At 40.6% G+C, this 19,931-nt stretch overlaps 1 protein-coding gene and 1 pseudogene across 1 annotated transcript in view; both read left to right on the forward strand.

Moving 5' to 3' along the window:
• Positions 1-19,931, forward strand: part of GRID2 (glutamate ionotropic receptor delta type subunit 2) — a 1,102,380-nt gene that overhangs the window by 527,379 nt on the left and 555,070 nt on the right. The window lies entirely within an intron of this gene.
• LOC116821278 (U2 spliceosomal RNA) lies at positions 8,957-9,059 on the forward strand (annotated as a pseudogene).

Here is a 19,931-nt window from a genome sequence, read left to right on the forward strand (position 1 = left end):
AACAGTGCTTATTATACTGTGAGTAATTCCTCCAGTAACTACAGGTTTGGAAATAGAGAGGAATTGCATGCTCATCCATTCATTACTTGAAAGACAGATGAATATATGAATTTGTCCAACAGTATAGTAGGATGAATTGCAGAGATTGCAACGGCTTAAATTCCTTTGAAAATAAAAGGAATTAGATTATATACACACTACTCTTTCCATAACTAGTATTTGCATAATTGTTGCTGCAATTCTGAGAAATAATCTTTCTATTAAAATGTTTGTACAGTTTGGTTAATCCACAGCATGGTTGTAGCTGTCATGCATGGGGATGTTTTTATATTCATCTTTTGAAAGGAGAAAGCAATCTAGCTTTACCTTTTTGGTGCATAAAGTGGGACTGTACGAAGAGACAGAGAAGCAGACATTATTTTCCCGTAATTAATCAATAGATGAGCAGAATGAAGCTCTCTTAATAGGAAACCTTACTTAACTCTCAGTATTGTGCTTAACATGGAATCAGCAGTTTGAATAAAGCAATGGAACACCTCCCAAAACATACATTCATAGCAAGATTTGCTGAGCTTTTCTGAGATCAAGCAATCAGAGCTGCCCTTTCACCCAGAGCCTCGGGCTTGCCCATGTTGCATTAAGCTGGAATGGAGTGCATACCTAATAGGAAAGTAGATTTTATGGAGCATATAATGAATATTCCTAAAGTTTATTTGCCTTATCAGAATAAGGGGAACACTTATAGCATGATTTCAGGGGTCTATACAATGAATAGCACAGCCATTCTCTGGAGGCTACAGGAAAATTCATTGTTTACATGTGAATATTTAAGTATCATTTGCTGCAGGTAACCTTTTTATTATTTATTACTCTCCACATGTTTTAATTTTTCTTTGTTTCCCCTTTACCTTATTCTGTTTACTGTGCGGGGGAGGGGGAGGAATTTAAAATCCCACTCTTAAAACTGCTTTCTGTTTATGTCGAAAAATCTCTCTTTCCCTTGCAAGATAAAAAAAAAAAAAAATTAAAATTCTATTAGACCAATAAATATAGATGGAATGAGAACAGTAACAAATTTCCTTGCAACAGTTAGTGAGCAGTTTGCTATTATGTTAATTGTTAGCTAACAAATGTTTTACTTAAGGTTAATTAAATGATAGTTTTGCAGAACTACATTAGGGATTATGGTCTGCCTCAAAATAGGTGGAGATTAACTGATTTTTTAAATGTATCCGCTGTTGTGGTCATTAATCCATCCTCTTTTCCTCCACCCAACTAACCCAACAGTTAGTGAGCAGTTTGCTATTATGTTAATTGTTAGCTAACAAATGTTTTACTTAAGGTTAATTAAGTGATAGTTTTGCAGAACTACATTAGGGATTATGGTCTACCTCAAAATAGGTGGAGATTAACTGATTTTTTAAATGTATCAGCTGTTGTGGTCATTAATCTATCCACTTTCCTCCACCCAACAAATCAGAGTGTAATTGTTCGTTCCAGTCGGTACTATAAAAGTGGGTGGGTAGGTTGTTGCTAGCTGGTAAATGCAGAAGACGTTATTCATAATATAATATTTATTCACATCTCTGGAAAGAAGAACCCACATTGTTCTAAGCAGTTTCCAAACATTCAAGAAGGAACTCATGGAACTTGCTGTTGAAGGGAAGGGCACTTTAAATCCTTTAAAACCAAACTTTGTGTTCAGAATCATGCACATAATTCCCATTCTGGAACTCTTGTTTGTGTAAGTGCTGTAAAACTGCTCCCAAAGGGAATTGTATTTAAAAGCAAAATTTCACTTATAAAGTGTACCTTGTAAAACTCTAGTGACTTCCACTTATAGTGGGGGAATGGTATCTAGTGAGCTTCTTATGTTATGAGTGCTCCTTTGTACATTTGTTCCTTCTCTAGTCTTCTGTGTAACTATAAAGTTTACTTGCTTAACTGTCTCTGAAAGTGCTATTAAAATAAAGCACCATAAAGTATATAACAGATGAACAAGCATACCTTTAGCTAAATGTGGCAGACACACAGAACAGTCCTTGCTTTTCTTTTCATTCTTAATGGATGTATATCAGCTGGAAATAGTAGCATATACTGTGTGAACCACATTGGCAAACTGGGTCCTACATAGATATCAAGATTATTTTATCTCATGCTGGCATGGAATAGTAGCCAGTAGTAGTGTCAATATTTTTTTCTCTTCTGGACTGGTTGGCCATGGATTACTATGGCACATTATCCTTGCTGGCAATTGTACAGCATTTAAAAAAAAATGGACCCCTCAGATGCAATGGATTATGTATTACATTCAGCTGTTGAGGACATGTTGGAAGGAGAGGGAAAGAAGTGCTGCAGATAAACAGTTTTGCTTGTAATCTTTCATATGATGTACATGATACCTGGGGGAAATATGTTCTTTTGTTGGACTAGGAAGTGGACAAAGAATTGAAATGAAATGAAAAGAAAATGAGCCCTTCAAAATTCAATTTGCCTTACCGCTACCACTCACCAATCATCCAACAGTTTACAGAAATTATGAAAGTTTTGACATTGATTGAGGCCCACAGATACCAAAATTTACAGAAAAACTGAAGTTAAAAAAATAGTTTTTATGACCACTATAATAAAGAGCTTTTAGTGCATTTTTTTCCACTTATTGAGCAGTAGAATCGTGTAACACTGACATTGCAATTGATTATGAGAATCAGGTATGTAGGGAAGTTTGAAAATAAAATCTGCAAGATTTTTTGTGTCCCTGTGTTAAATAGCTCTTTACACTTAAAGCTTGTCCTATAAAACAGCTGAAGAAAAATAATTTTGAAATGAGCTACATTAAAAGATCCAGAAATCAATAGTAATCAAAAGCAAAACACAATTTGCAGGTAAAGAACATGGGTTCAAAATACCAACCTCTCTTGCTCACAGGAATTATTTAACACAGGGAGCTCTATTGTAGACGAGAGAAACATTGAACAACGATGATTTAGGGAAGGTCATTGGTTTAGATCAGAAATGACAGGAGACTGATTAGATAAGAACAGTCAGCTCCTTCCAGCAGAGATGAGAAAATGGTTTTCAATAACTGTTGAAAAAATAAATGATGTCCCAACCACTCTGACTTGCATCAACCAGTGAAGCCTTGTTACCCAATATCATTGTCAAAAATTGGTTCTTGAAAATATCTTAAGCTTGTCCAAACTGTAATGTGGATGAGGTCAGAGTGTATAATGTAGGTTCTTGCATTAATGAACTAAGACTTGGTGTAATGGGGCTTGGAGGGCCAGGTTGCCTAGTGGTTGGAGTGCTTTATTGCCAACCCTCAGCTTGGATGAGGTGCCTTAACCTTTAAGCCTGGGAGGAGGTAGGAGATCTCAGGCCCTCCCACTCCACCTAGTTCCAGTCCAAGGCCGTGTGTAAGTCACCTCCTGAGTAGGGGAGCTCCCAGCAGAGAATCCATGTCTGCTGCCCTGGGCTATTTCTTACTACTGTCCCTTCAGTTTGGAGTGTGGCCCCTATAATCCAAGTTGTAGTGGTGGCTTGTTTCTAGCAGTGCCCCCTTGTGGATCCTGGGTAGAGTCCTTTCGTGGTCCCAGGTTCTTCTCGGCGGGGCAGCCGTAAGTTTGATGGGGTCAGAACCGCACAAGGTCTCTGTGCTTTGGTTTACCCAGTTCTGTCCTAGACCAGTGCTCCTACATAAGGACGTAAGGACAGCCATACTGGCTCAGCTCAAAGGTCCATTTAGCCCAGTGTCCTATCTTCTGACAGTGGCCAATGCTAGGTGCCCCAAAGGGAATGAACAGGTAATCATCAAATGATCTATTCTGTCACCCATTCCCAGCTTCTGACAAACAGAAGCTAGGGACACCATCCCTGTCCATCCTGGCTAATAGCCATTGATGGACCTATCCTCTGTGAATTTACTTAAATTTTTGGACTTTTAGCAAGAAGTTCCACGGGTTGACTGCGTTGCATGAAAAAATACTTCCTTTTTGTTTGTTTTGAATCTGCTGCCTATTAATTTCATTTGGTGACCCTTAGTTCTTGTGTTATGAGAAGGAGTAAATAACACTTCTTTATTTACTTTCTCCACACCCATCATGATTTTATAAACCTCTATCATATTGCCCCTTAATCATCTCTTTTCCAGACTGAAAAGTCCCAGTGTTATTAATCTTTCCTCATATGGCATCCGTTCCATAGACGTAATAATTTTTGTTGCCCTTTTCTGAATTTTTTCCAATTCCAATATATCTTTTTTGAGAGGGGCAACTACATCTGCATGCAGTATTCAAGATGCGGGTGTACCATGGATTTATATAGAGGCAATGTGATCTCTTTTGTCTTATTATCTGTCCCTTTCTTAATGATATACAACATTCTGTTCGCTTTTTTGACTGCTGCTGCACGCTGAATGGATGTTTTCAGAGAACTATCCACAATGACTTCAAGATTTCTTTCTTGAGTGGTAACAGCTAATTTAGATCCCACCATTTTTTATATATAGTTGGGATTGTGTTTTTCAACATTCATTACTTTACATTTATCAACACTGAATCTTCTAGGCCTCATCCTCTGTCTCCTCTGGCCTGGGAGATGGTATTTGTTCCCTGGTGGCTGCCTTATCTGGCAGGCTAGTGGTCCTTCCCTTTAGGCAGGGGGGCATCTAACTTCTGCCTCTTAGCCAGTCAGCCCCAAACTGAGCCAGGTTCTCTCCTTTTTTTCCCCTTTAGGTTTGGCATTGGCTACAGACAAGTAGGACAGGGCAGGGCTAGCTGGCCCAAAGGCTTTCTTTAACTCCTTCTGTGTGGTGGGTGGTTTTTCTGCATCATCACACTTTGTATTAAAACACTTATCTGCTTTTTAAAATATGTCCACACTTCAGGGCAAACAGTACAGCACTAATTAAATTCTCCAAAGTCCTGTTTCAGCAGGCAATATTTGTATGCCCTAAAGCCTATATAAAATCTGGAATGGGTTCTTTGGGGACAGCTTTTTCTTTGGTTGTTATATATTCCAGATTAGGATGCTATAGAAGATATTTCCAGGATATTATATCATGCATGAATAGGGAGTTTTGTAGGTTATTATTTGGACAAAATGAGCTCCCCAAAGTATTAAGCAAACATATCACTATCATTAATGTAGTATGATACATATTTGTTAGTTATTTTCAGTAGTAAAACTGTGTGTGTGTGTGTGTGTGTATGTGCACATATTAAATACAGGTAATAGTGTAAATGTGTTACACTGTAGTGTATATGTTGCAATCAAGTCAGTCAAATTCACAAATACTTGCAACTCTCTTGAAGTCGAGAGAGAATTTTGCCCAATAGTTAAGCATATGTTTGTACTGTACAAAGGTTTATGGTATGGATGGTGTGACAGGGTCAGGTCAGATGGCTACAGGAGAGTGACAGAAGACAGATATATTAGCCCCAGGTTAAATAGGTCCCCTTTCCCTGGGTAAGGTAACAGGGAGGTTTCCAGAACAATCAGGAACTTTCTGGAAACAATTAAGGCAGACAGACTGATTGAAACACCTGCAGCCAATCAAGAAGCTGCTAGAATCAATTAAGGCAGTCTAATCAGGGCACCTGGGTTTAAAAAGGATCTCACTTCAGTTAGTGGTGTGCGTGTGAGGAGCTGGGAGCAAGAAGCGCAAGGAGCTGAAAGTGAGAGGGTGCTGCTGAAGGACTGAGGAGTACAAGTGTTATCAGACACCAGGAGGAAGGTCCTGTGGTGAGGATAAAGAAGGTGTTTGGAGGAGGCCATGGGGAAGTAGCCCAGGGAGTTACAGCTGTCATGCAGCTGTTACAGGAGGCAGCTGCAATCCACAGGGCCCTGGGCTGGAACTCAGAGTAGAGGGCAGGCCCAGGTTCCCCCCAAACCTCCCAACTCTGATCAGACGCAGGAGGAATTGACCCGGACTGTGGGTTCCACCAGAGGGGAAGATCTCTGAAATGAGCAAATCCGCCAATAAGCGCAGGACCCACCAAGGAAGAGGAGGAACTTTGTCACAGTGGTCAGACCTCACCTAAAGATGTATTCATTTAAGATTCTGATCCTGCAACTGGCTTAGCATTGGCAGAACCCTGTATTTAAATGGAGCTCGTTTTAAGATTGGGGCCTTAATTAGTATATACAGTACCTGTCCCAATTGTGTAAGTAAGCAGTGCAGATCTTTTTTTTTTTTAAGAACTGTCTGGAGTCGTCACTGAATAAGATGGAGGGGACACAATTCATAGCTTGTGCAGGTCAAGCTTATTGCCAGATATGATCTCCTTGCATCCCTCCATCCCAACCTGTAGGCTCCCTGTGGGCCACCCTCTCATGACTCATCTCCTCTTTCATGCTTGGCGGTCTGTGTGCCCCCCTCTTCATTCCACCTCACCCATGGCCTGGGCTCTGTGTCTCCTTTGTCCCACCTTGACCAGCCAGACGTCGTTCCTCACCCCGCAATCTCTCCCTAACACCAATAGTTCTGTGTGCTCCCCATGCCCTACTCCTCCCCACACATGAGAACAGTTGGGCTACTGGGGTGAAAAGGGTAAAAACTATACAACAAAAACCCAGTGAGGTAAATCTGATCAGTCCCTTATTCCAAAAGAGGTTTATAGAAACAAGTTATACATATTCAATGTTTTGAATGTCATGATGCAAAGTGTAGGCACTGTCAGGACCTCAAACTCTGTCCATTCAACTGGGTGACATTCAACCCCTAACTAATCTTATCTGGAAAGAAGAAAAGGACACAACTGAGTAACAAAATATAAACCATAACACAATTTAGATGAGGTTATGTAGTGTTTCTTTGGTTTTTATTACTATTATTCAAATAAAGACTAAGAATAACTCTTGGAGGGTGGGAGTTTGTGGTGTTCAGTGAGAACTGCTGGTGCTCAGCCTCTTTGAGAATTAGGATCCCAATCTAGCAAAACAAAAATCAATGTTTAGCAGCTCCTTGTTGACTTCATCCTAAAACATCTTTACCACCAAATAATATTTGATGTCTATGTTAAAGTGCTTAGGTCCTCATTCAACAAAGCACGTAAATATGTGCTTAACTTTAAGCATGTGCCTAAATCTCATTGTACTCATGTTCAAGATTTTCAAAGGTGATTAGTGATTCTGAGTGCCTTAGTTTTTGGCTACCCAACTAGAGAAATCTGAAAGGAGTCGGTGTTTCAAAATTGGGTGCTTAGCAGTTTCTGAAAGTCAGGACACTCCAGGTGTCTCAAGTTGGGCACCCAAAATCACTAGTCACTATTAAGAAAAACGTTAAAAGGTACCCTTCAGTTCCTTTAGTAAAGATATTCTGGAATGAGGCAATGGCCAACAAGGAGCAACTAAACTTGTATTTTGAGATTTTTAGATAATTAAACATAAATTCTGAGAAGCATATAATTTCACAGATGAGTTGTAATGGTTCCTTTGTTCTATATGTACCTAATTTTGCAAAGACACATTATTTTTCTAATGGTTGTAAAGGCTGAGAAAAATAAAAAACAACATTCTGTCACAGAACTCTATTTTCAGGCATTTTTCTGGTCACTAAATTTTGTTTCATGTAAATCTTTCTTTTCTAATTCACAGATTAGTGACCTGATAAGAAATAATGTCTCTTGAGAGACATTGGGTATTAGGTAAATTTAGTTGTTTGAACTTGTGAACCAGATTATAACATTTGGGATCCACAAAGTACTTGGCAGTGGGAAAAGTACTATTAGAACATGGAGTCTATATCCCGGAAGTCTCCCAGACAGAGAATATATTAAATATTAAATTGTTTCTAAACTTGATTTTAACCAAAAGGCAGAGAAGAGGTGAATTCTGCAGTAACAAGTTTTGTTTGATCTTCATTTTAAAAAGCAGTAGTGGCACGAGCAGATAGACATGGTGCTGTGTGACATTTTTATTACAGGCTTCTGTCCAAATTACAAATAAATGTTACCAAATTTTATTTTTAACAAAGCTATTTAAAGGCACAGTAATGTGCTGTATATGAAAATAAAAACCCATTGGAAGCCACAAAACATTTTTTTAACTCACAGCGTAAAAAACATCTAATGGCATTTTATTCAAAATACATAATACGAGACTTCACTTAAAACTTAATCTTGATGCCCAAATTGTCAATCCCTGAATTTAGGTTTTATGTGAGAAAATGGTGATATTACCATAATTAAGTTCAACTTTTGCACAGTTGAATGAAAGAGAGAGGTCTACATTCGTCCCTGGCGTAACTCCATTGCAGTTATCCATGATTAAATCAATGATGTTATATCAGAGATGGGTTAGCCCATAGCGTGTAGTGAGTGACACTGGGCAAGTGAGTTAATCTCTTGTGTGTCACAGTTTCCTTACCTGTAAAATGGAGGTGTTGATACAGACATCCCTTATAAAGTACTTTGAGATCAACTCATGAAAAGTGCACAATAGTAGCGTGATGGTATTATTATTTTTATTACATGCATCATAATCAAGAAAAATTGTTTAGATTTGAAGTGGGAACCTTTGGCTAGAAAAAGCATAGTTTTCAGCTAGACCTATATGAACATAATGCACACCGCTGGCGAAACCAGTGGGGGGAGGGAAGTGTTCATAGGTTCACACTAAAATAAACCTTTTTTGCTTCTCACACCACACATTTATTTAGAAAAGAAAAGGCAAATCAGTTCTGATGAGCTGAAAATTGCTGCTATCATTTCACATAGCACTCGCATAAACATACTAAGATAAATGAGATAACCTAGAATCCACAGTCTGTTGAAGTCAGGTAATACTCCCATTAACTTTGATGGGTTTTGGATAAGATCTTTAGCTCACCTGAAAAAAGGGGACTGTTATGTATACATGTGAGGTGGTCAGCCATGTGATAATGAAGTGAAGTAGTATACATAAATGGGTGGGGGCCCCCTGATAATGTCAAAGGTAGTTTAGTCTTATTTTCCTATTAGTATCTGTGAGCTAAGATCAAGCGTAGTATCTGATGTTATCAGTTTAATATCTGATATTCTTTATAAATAATTTCAAACTGGCTAGGATTCAGACCTACAATCAAAACTGAAAAATGACGCTTGAATCACCGGGGAGGGATTCTAAGAATTTTTTTGTTATTAGAGAGCCATTGGAAAAGAAGAAACAATACATTGAGGCATTGAAAACATTGTAACATGGAAATTTAAATAAAATATAACATCTGGCTGATTCCCAAGCAGTTCGTTGTGCAGATGCAGGATTATTTTAGCACCACATTAATGCTAAATTTTTCGTACACCATTTAATTATCAAATGGGGACAGTTCTGAGAACTTTATTAAATTAGCTGTTGGAGAGACAATGGATTTTATTTCAGGTTTCAGAGTAGCAGCCGTGTTAGTCTGTATCTGCAAAAAGAACAGGAGTACTTGTGGTGCCTTAGAGACTAACAAATTTATTTGAGCATAAGCGTTCATGGGCTACAGCCCACTTCATCAGATACATAGAATGGAACATATAGTAAAAAAATATATATACATACAGAGGACATGGAAAAGCGAAAGTAGCCATACCAACTGTACCAACTGCTATTATCAGCAGGAGAAAAAAAACTTTTTGTAGTGATAATCAAGATGGCCCATTTTAGACAGTTGACAAGAAGGTGTGAGGACACTTAACATGGGGAAATAGATTCAATATTCCTGTTCTTTTTAATGGATTTTATAACACTATCAAGTTTGTGCTGTTGTTGCTCTGTGATGTTTTACCAAAATAAAAAAACCAAAAAAAACCAGCATATGTGTGTGGCGGAAAATTGAGGGTACAAGACATTTTTTTTCTGTGAAGTGTGTGTGTGAAATGTACACCCTGGCCGCTAACACAAAATCAAATTCTGCTATCTTACTCAAGTTGAGTATTCCCTGACCCATGAGTACTCTCATTGCTTTCCATGAGGAAAAAGTACCACTCTTTGTGAGTAAGATGGGCAGAATCTAGCTCCTAGAAATCCAACTAGGGTCATATCTTGATTACTTTATCAGTGATCTCCTTAGGAATTTATTAGAATGTCAAACTGTGGCGGAAGTGTCAGTCTAGGACAAGGGGGAATGCAGCTTTGAGTGGTCTGATGTAAAGTGGATTCATGGTTCAGTGTTGTATTGTGGATTCAAAGCTGAACTGTGGGCTGGAAATCTCTCACTCCTGGGTGTGCGGGTGAAGTGAAGTCGTGCATTCAGAAAAATTGTGATAAAGGAGGTACTGAGCAGCAGAAACCTGATAGAGCCATGGAGCTCATTAACAGTAGGTCAGGTAGTTTTATGCTTTCTTATACTTAATAGAATATAAAATGATAGGCCAGATCCATGGACATGCTGCAACTTTTTTGTGCCAGCAATGCAGATGTGTACAATACTTGTCAGACTCAGCCAATGTGGAAATTCTCCAGTGGTGTAAGGCTTCTGCTCTGTCCCTCTGCTGGCCTCTCGCAACAATGTCCCCTTCCCTTTAGTTGATCCTGAGTTGTTTCTTGTGGGTTTTTGGCAGAAGGCATAAGAATGAGCAGCATTAGAGCATTCCTGGTCTGAAAAGCTGCAAAGGTAGCCAAAGGCTGCATTTGTCCTATCCTTTGTCTTATCTGTACCAGATATTTACAGAGATTAACTTGGCCAGTCTGGAAGCTCTGGGAAGAGTAATGGATGTGACATCACTGGCATAGCGGCTGTTGCGGAGGAAAGGGTGATTACTGTATACACTCGTTCATAAGCTGAATATTTTTGGTAAAAAAGTGACACATCAAAGAACGGGAGTCGGCGTATAAACCGGTCTATACCAATATTTGATGATTTTAAACTCTATGGAATAATTGAATTGAATATCTAGTACAGGAATTGGGAACTTGTGGCCTGCCAGGGTAAGCACCCTGGCGGGCCAGGTCAGTTTGTTTACCTGCCGTGTTCACAGGTTCAGCTGATCGCGGTTCCCACCTGCCGCGATTCGCCACTCTAGGCCAATGGGGATGATGGGAAGCGGTGGCCAGCACATCCCTCGGCCCGTGCCGCTTCCCGCCACCGCCACTGGCCTGGAGCGGCAAACTGTGGCCAGTGGGAGCCGCGATTGGCCGAACCTGTGTATGTGACAGGTAAACAAACTGGTTTGGCCTACCAGGGTGCTTACCCTGGCAGGCCGCATGCCAAAGGTTGTTGATTCCCGATCTAATACATTGTGGTTTGTTTACTTGGAGCGTCTGCAGGCATGGAGCCCCTCAGCTCCCTGTGGCCACGGTTTGCCGTTCCCAGCCAATGGGAGCTGCAGGAACTGACACATCACTTCTTGCAGTTCCCATTGGCTGGGAACGGTGAACCACAGTCACAGGTTGCTGAGGGGCTCCATGCCTGCAGATGCTCCAAGTAAACAAAACATCCCGACCCGCCAGCAGCTTACCCTGGTGAGCTGGGAGCTAAAGTTTTCCAACCCCTGAAATAAAGGGTTGGCTTATGAAAGGGTCATACCGTTTTTGCTGTTTTTACCTATCCATTTTGGGGGTGTGGGGGGTGTCGGCTTATAAACAAACGGGCTAATGAACAAGTATATATGGTATACTATAGCAGGAGCTGGAGATCTGAGCAAAACTGTATAGCTTGGGAACTAAAAAAGGAAAAACTAATGTTGCATTGAGATGGCCAAAACGTTTTGTATGAATGATTTATTCATCGAAAACTATAGTTTCAGCTTGACCAAAACTCTTTGTGAATTTTGGACTAATATGGCAAATGCTTTTGGCCAAAATTTAAATGAAATATTTTGACTTTTTGAATTTTTTTAAACTTCTCATTTCAAAATATTTCGTTTTTAAGTGTATCAAACTTTTTTTAAAAATACAAAAACAAGGGTAAATAAACACTGGAAAGCAAAAGAGAAAACCCTCTGTTTCAAGTCAAACAAAATGTTGTGTTCAGCCCAGAACTAATTTTATTTTGTTTTGTTTCAGAGAGAAAAGCCTAAAAACAATTCTGCTTCAGACTGAGATGAAACAATTTATTTTTTAAAGATTTTCTGGTTTGGCCTGCAAACCAAAAATAAAAGATATCTACTTACCTCTAACGTTGTGTTGAACGTCCTCTTAGTCTGGCTGTTTGGGAACATTTGACACATTGCTGATATTGAGGGAATGTTGCTTAGGTAATGTGTGTGTTTTTGTATGCACTATTTTATTGATTAGACAACACAACTATCATGGTATAGTATATCTTAGTGGGAGCCATAGATCTAAGTATGATTGATTAGATGTTGTGGGACCAAAGAAGCTAAAGTATCTAAGCTTGAAATGGAGATATGGCTGGGAGATGGTGTTAATATTTAGATTAGGTTCAGATTCAGTGTTCTAAATTGAACCACCATAGCACCAAAATCTCTTGATCTGTTTTTGGAGAGATTTCAGCCCTAAATAGCAGAAAATTAATCAGATAAGATCGTTCTGCAAGATTTCTGCCATTTTGAGCTGCAGGAGATTCAAAGTCAAGCCCAGCTTCTACTGTAGGATCTCACCCCTGGCCAAAGTCACCAGAATCCAGGAATTAAAATCTACATACTTCCCTTAAAGGAGACAGATGGGACTTGAGTTTCTAGCCCAGATGATGCTCCATTTTGAATGTGAATTTTTAGTCTGGTTTGTGAGGACATTTGTATATTGAATCCTAAATTTTCAGGGAATTTTGTTGACATAAATTTTTGGTCACTTTTAACAGCTTTTTTTTTTTCTAAGTACCAATAAGAAATGAATAGGAAAACCTCAGTGAAAACCAAAAGCAATAGTTATAAACATTTTATTCTGCTTCAATGCACTGTAGGTGGCTTTCCACAGTATGGGAGGGAGAATCATAAATAAGGATAAGGATACGAAAAATATTGGGTTTGGGGGTTTGTCATGCCTTCTTCCTCAGTAACCTGAACCTTACCTCTCCCCCCTATTCTTCTCTGATTCTATCTTTGTCTCAGTATCACAATTATATCATGTACTCTCATACACTGAGCTGGTTCTCTTTTGACTTGGTATCTTTACCTTTTCCCAGTAATTCAAAACACCTTAATGTATCCATCACTAATACAGAACGTGCACCAACATATTGCCTGCTTCCATGTCTATGAATAATATCTGCAGGGTGTTTTAGCCATGTTTGCCTTGATGCTTTATTCTTTTATAATAGAGTATTATTTCCCTATTTATTTAAGTACTAACTTCAGCCTACAAACAAAAATATCAGTGGGATCTTCATTGTTAATTTTGCTGTACAGATGTAATTTTGATAGTTGCAACAGGCTGTAAAATCTGTGGTGGTATTATATCAGTGGAAATAGATTCAGCTGCAGTTATGTGACCTGACCACCAAATGCTGCACTAGTAGCAGACAGGGACAGATGAGGCTCATACTAACTGAATGCAGCTGGTTTATTTGGAGACTGTTTGGTTTTTACATTATTTTTTATATATTGTGTTAATTTTGGGAGGGGGGGGCCATTCTTAGCTTGGGGGGAAGGGAAGGGGAACAACAAGAAATCAGAGATCAAGTTGCATGTTAGCCAAGAGGGGAATAAGTTAATTCTGTTATCTAATCCTAACTGTATAACAGATTTTCAAGGGTATTTTGCTAAGGCCTCTTTAACATCAGTTCAAAAATCTGTAGGGGAGAAGAAGAGAGGGTGTGGGAAAAGATGAGAACTCCAGCGGCTAACAGCCCTACAGCTGAGTGTGTGTTTTATAGCCTGTGACTTTAAAAGGAGAATGAGATCAAAATTAAATGCAATAGCATGATTTTGTGTCTTTGTCAGTGTATGTCCATACTCCTGGACCCTAAACACAGGCCCAAATCTGCCACCCTTATTCTGGTTGAGCAGTCCCATTGCTTTCCATTGGGAAAAGCAGTAGCTTGTTGTAAGAGTGGCAAGATGTAGCCTCTAGAAATCAAACTGATTCCCTGTCTTGTTAACTTTATCAATGAGCCCCTTTGGAATTGGTCTTAAAGTTTAGCTATGGTAGAGAGGTGGCAAAAGCTAATACGTGGTATCTGTGGAAACTATCTGGAATCCTTTCAAAGACTGATATGGGCCTATCGATGGTAAAGAAATATAATCTCGTCAACTATACCATGATTGTAGACTGAGGCAGAATGGAGATTTTAAAGAAATCAAATAATACCCATGAATTATTTCATATTAAGAAGAAGAGTTGCTGATCTTTCTATTTGGTTGCAGGTTTGTTGGAGCATTTTCAAACTAATAGTGACTTTTTTCATGTTCAGTGCTGCTGGGTATTTCTCAAAATGTCTGTCAGGTGTAAAATACACCATTTCCTTCCCCTCTTCCCCCAGTACATTTAAAGGCGGAATTACTGATGGTGCAAGATAAGTCAGCTTTTAAGCTTTCCCACTTCATTTTTACTATAACACACATAAAGATCCAACAATATTCCATATTGTTAAAAAAATGAATAACACAGTTCTCAAACTGGCAAAATAAGCGCTAGCATGGTCCTAGAAGAGATGAGATAGTCCAGTTTATTCTCAACAAGTATCACTGAGAAGTGGGTGTGTGTGGCATAATATCTGTTTAATAACCCCCATTTAAATACTGACAAAAATGAAAAATTCCAAATACTAGTAAAGAAAAGTACCAGCCTATATATATCCTGGGATGGTGGGCAGAAGCCACCAAAGGTGTAGAGGGGCTACCTCAGCAGATGAGGGAGGGGCCAGAGAGTGAAATGATTATGGGGGCCAAAGAATGAAAAAAAAATAGGGAAAGAGGTGCAGGTCACAGCTCAAAATGAGGGAACCACAAGGAGAGACAGTGAATCTGAATGATGCCCTGAGAATTACAAGAAGTTAATGGATGCCCCAAAGGAACTCATCCATGCTCACATCAAAGAAAATGGAACAGAAAAAGGCCATCTAGTCACAGAGAACTCCTGTCCATCTTCCTCCTTTTGGACCAATGGATGGCCAGTGCCAGGAGGAGGGTGACAAGAAGTCCCAAGGCTTTGAGGGTTACAAATGAGGTTGACAGCCCTGCAGACTGGCATAGTCATACTGCAAACTCCCCTACTAGGAAGAGGCAGGCTGAAGTCAAATTTTCAGATGTTCACGATTGACCAGTGATCTGGGGTTCCTCCATTTTTGGGACCCAACTTGAGACACCCTAAGATGGTCTGATTAAAAGAATTGAACAGCTACTTTCTGAAATTTTCCAAGTGTCTCGTAGCTACTGCCTTTTGTTTTCAAATTCCATATTTCTAAACATCTGCATACAAGCCTGGAAAACAGGTAGGTGTGGACTTACTTGGCTAATTGCATGATAGATGAGGGATTTGCAAACACAATCTAGACCATGCTTATAAACCTTTGTTTATAAATATATAACTATTTCAATATAAAAACTGTCTCTTGTTTACTGAGGTACTGATACTTACAGTTGAATCAGATTAGAATGGTCAATTCTCAGACATTCCAAAATGAGAATATGGATTCTTATTAATGCAAAGGATTCTTGAGCACCTTAAAATATCTCTGATGAAAAGTTATTCTTAGAACGTGAAATGAATTAGCAGGAAACTTATTTAAAAACCAGAACCAAACTCTCTCTCTCACAGGGCCGGTGCAAGGAAGTTTCGCGCCCTAGGTGAAACTTCCACCTTGCACTCCCCCAGCTAACCCCCCCACCCCACGGCAGCTAACTCAGCTCCCCACCCGGGAAGCCCCCCTGCAGCAGCTAACCCCACCACTGCAACAGCTAACACCTCTCCCCCCCGTCCCCCCATGGCAACTAACCCTGCCTGGGGAGACTTCCCCCCTTCCCCCCCCCTCCCCCGGCAGCTAACTCTGCCAGGAGAGACCTCCTGCGGAAACTAACCCTGCCTGAGTAACCCGCCCCAGCTCACCTCAGCTCCACCTCCTCCACTGAGCACGTCGGCGCTGCTCTAATTCTCCTCCCCACCCAGGCTTGCAGCGCTGATTGGAGGAGACTTAGATCTGGATTGTGTGCTCATCGGAGGAGGCAGAGTGGAGGTAAGCTGGGGCAGGGAGTGGTTCCGCTGTGCGCCCCTCCCCCGTTATTGCAGGCAACCCTCTCCACGCGCCCCCCCACCCAGCTCACCTCCACCTCCTCGCCTGAGGGGGCTTTTAGGCGGCCGCCTAGTTTGCCTAAATGGTTGCACTGGCCCTGCTCTCTCATAGAACTGAATCAACTAGATGAATGTTACTGCCAGGGTAGGGCAAAGAGGAAGCATGTTTTATTCATGTAGCCAGCTGCTATTTCACACTCATGCAAGTAAAACTACATGTGAACTAACAGCTGCTCTCAGGCCGATTGCTGTGTGTCATAATCTGCTAAAGGAGCACAGCTGGAGAAATGTGCACAACAGTTTCATCTGTAAATCTAACAAACTTGGAAAGCATGTAGTACTGTATATGTAATACCAGTGGTATTTACTAAGGGTTTTCCCTTGCTGTATGTAGAGAGAGAGACTTCTGTCTTTAGGCTGCACTCCAGTGAATGCTTTAGGAAGCCCCATGATTCTCAAGAGATGACTATCTATCTAAACCACAGACCTTCAGTGTCTCATGATATCGTGCAAATTGTTCTACTACACTCGTGACCGATTAGTATATGTCTATATATGTCTATAGCAATCTGAAAAATCCATTCTGTAGTGTGAACGCCATTTTTATTCTAAATTATACTCTTCACTTTTGTACTGTAGCCTCCATCTTGGGCTGGGAATCTCAGGAGGTGTTAAAAGAAATCCCTACACCTAGCAGTGGGACCAACAATGAGGGAAGTCATCAAACTTGAGGATCCTCTATTCTGATAGGTCCAATCTAGAACAGTAGGCTGGCAGCAATCCAGGAGAATTGTGATGGGGTTGGAGCTAAGTAACTAATCACCCTGCAACAGCAAGACTGAGCAGAAGGAGTGGGGAGAAGCAGCATCCTGGGATCTGGAAAGGCTCCACAAAATACTCTAAGTGGTGAGGATATCAAAGGCTTTGCATGCAAGTGTTTGTTTTTGCCTAGATCTGTAACTCTTGTGATATGTATATGAGTAAAGTGTGTGTGATTTATAAGTGCCTTTTTGCAAAGTCTCTGTGATGATTGATATAATTGTCACATGATCCCCATGCAGTTAAACTGATCTTGGGGCCTAGGGGAGCTGGACCATGGATCCCACATCTCTAGAAAGGGTTGTATATTAGTGGTGTATAAGTACTAAATAGGGGGTCTGTACCTTGAGAGTGTGCCAGATAGGCTGGACTTTGAGATATTGTATAGACACTTATCAGACCATAAGCTTTTTGCACACAGGATTCAGAGTTTGGGTCTAATACAGCATCCTGGTATCTGAACACAAGGGGAAACTCAGCCAGAGCTGTACTGAGAGTACCTTGTCTGTTATAGCTATCCCCCTATTCCATTTTGTTTCTTACAGCTGTCCCCATACTCCGTTTTGTTCTCCTCCTGTGGTCGCCCCTCCCTGGCTGTTAAGTTGTTTACCAGGGCCACTGCCCTTCTCAAAGGGAGGGCCCCTTAAGTTGTTTACCAAGAGCCATTGCCCTTCTCAAAGGGATGGCCACTTGTGCTAAGTGGGACCACTGCCCTGTTCAAAGGGTTAGTCCTGTTTTATCACCTGTCAACCGGCTTGGTGTAGGTAGCAAGTCCAGAGCTTGCAACCTATGTGGTTTCATAGATCCTGGCTATGATGTCATAGGCCTTCATCTGTTTTTGATGTCACCCTACTTGCACGGGACCTCTCAGGCATATGTCTCTGTGCTCACTGCAGGTTTCTCCTGCGCTCCCTCTTCCTCCCCTGTATACTAAGAGGAGCCAATCAAAAGTATCTCGAGGGAAACTGCCTAAGTTTCCCTTTGTAAAAGAACCAGACATTTTTTCTGTATCCAGACCCCGGAGTTAAGGTCCCATCTGGCGTGCCACATTGTCTGAAATCAGCTAGGGTATCTGTCTGGGTGCCCTCTTCTCACGCTCTCCCTCCCACGTTAAGAACGATATGCCTGGCCTGAGAGATCTCCGATTACGAGCACCTCGTACCTATGCCTTCGATGTTCTTGCTGCTTCTGCCTTTCCGCTGCTACCTTGGCGGCTGGTAAGAAATCTCCTCTGTGAAACTTCTCTATACTTTATTTTATTATTTATGCTTGCGGACTTCTGTTTCCCCAAGCACACAGAACTCAGATAAGCTAAATCTTGTCTATGCTTAAATAACCTTCTCCTTAAACTCCCGCGGCATCTTTGCCGCTAAACGATAAATATTTGTGCCATCGCTGCTAAGTCTGCTCTGTGGGCCTTTGGCCTCGGGGTCTCTGCTTCAGCTGTAAATCCACTGCTGCATGCCACCATCCCTTTGGGCTTCCTTGGGAGCTGGATCCGGGCACATACATCTCTGCCCTCTGTAACTTCCCCATAGCATCAAGGTGGACCATATTAGAATCAGGTCTTAGTCCCCTAGATAAGTGTAATTTCATTTTGCGCAAGCTGGTGTTAAGTAGTTAGAGAATTGTTTGTAGGATGCTCTGTAAGTTTAGGTTAAAAAAATGTTGCAATTGTGGGTACTGTGTAGTCTGGTAAGTAGATCATAGAATAAGATTTGCTGTGTTCTGTAAATGTGGTAGGTCTGTCTCACCCTGCCTGTTCCTCTCCACGAGCCCCATCATGTTTAAAAACTGCAAGCCTGTCTCTCTCTGTGCTCCCTGAGTTTAAAACACCCTCTGCGCGCCTGCCCTCTTCCCCCACCCCCAACCCATTCTACCACTGCCTTCTCTCTCTCTCGCTCTCTCTCTCTTTTTATCCCCTTCCCCACGTGTTCACGCACACTCTAACGCCTCCCAAACTTAAATGATACAAAGTCTAACATAAAACCCATTGGTTACCCTTTTCTCTCTAACACAACTCACACATTTACGTTATACCACTGTGACAAACACTTTACCTAGAGTGTCTAATATCTTAAACATTTTCCCCCATAACTGTTAAGTTGGTTAATATCGCCTGTAACGCAACCCTTTACATAAGAAATTGTTAAGCTACCGTGTACAAGTTATATTCAGTGTTAAAGTGGTTACCAACTTATTGTAACCCAGCCGTGTGGTACCCACTATTGAAAACCCCTATAAACTATTTACTAAAAAGATAACCCCTCCCCAATTGTCTACCTTAACAAACCCCATACCCCTCACCATTAAATTTTCCCTGTTTTTTGCATTTTCTTAATAAAGTTTATTTTGCACCCCACCTGTGTGGTAATTGCTCCCCAAGATCCCATATACTGCAGGCAGGGACATACCTAAGCTTACTTAAGGCATAAAATCATTTAAGCTAGCTCATTAAATGGTCTGAACTTGCAAATTGACAATGGTACTTGCATTCACAATTTCCATTATATTCAATGGGAATTGAGGATAAGCAATCACCTGGGACTGGACCCTACTTTACAATTTAATTGAATTTTAATTACTAACCCTTTAATTCAATAGTAAGTATAATATAGTGGCAAAATATTTGCTATTTAAGTACTGTCCCTTGACAAAGTAAATATTTGGTTTCTGTCTACTAAGTAGGAAGTTCAGATTACATGGCAATACTTTTGTATTCACTAGGGGGATAGAGATATGGTAGGCAGATATGAATAGCATATATATGTTGTAATGGATATATTTCTTGGCCGGTGCCCAGCAGTCACTAGCATTATGCCAATCTTAAATTCACATCTTATAGAAGCCGAACACAATGATAATCAGGTGTACTCATGGATTCCTGAGCTCTGCAACAAACTCCTTTCTGTTCCAACATACAATCATCTACAATGCATGCATCCGGTTTCTCAGTCAGATCAAAATGCAAAATCTTGATCCTTGAATAGAGCTAGATAGAAATATATGCTGAAAAGACA

Source organism: Chelonoidis abingdonii, chromosome 5, assembly GCF_003597395.2.
Source record: "Chelonoidis abingdonii isolate Lonesome George chromosome 5, CheloAbing_2.0, whole genome shotgun sequence".
Classification (NCBI taxonomy): domain Eukaryota; kingdom Metazoa; phylum Chordata; order Testudines; family Testudinidae; genus Chelonoidis; species Chelonoidis abingdonii.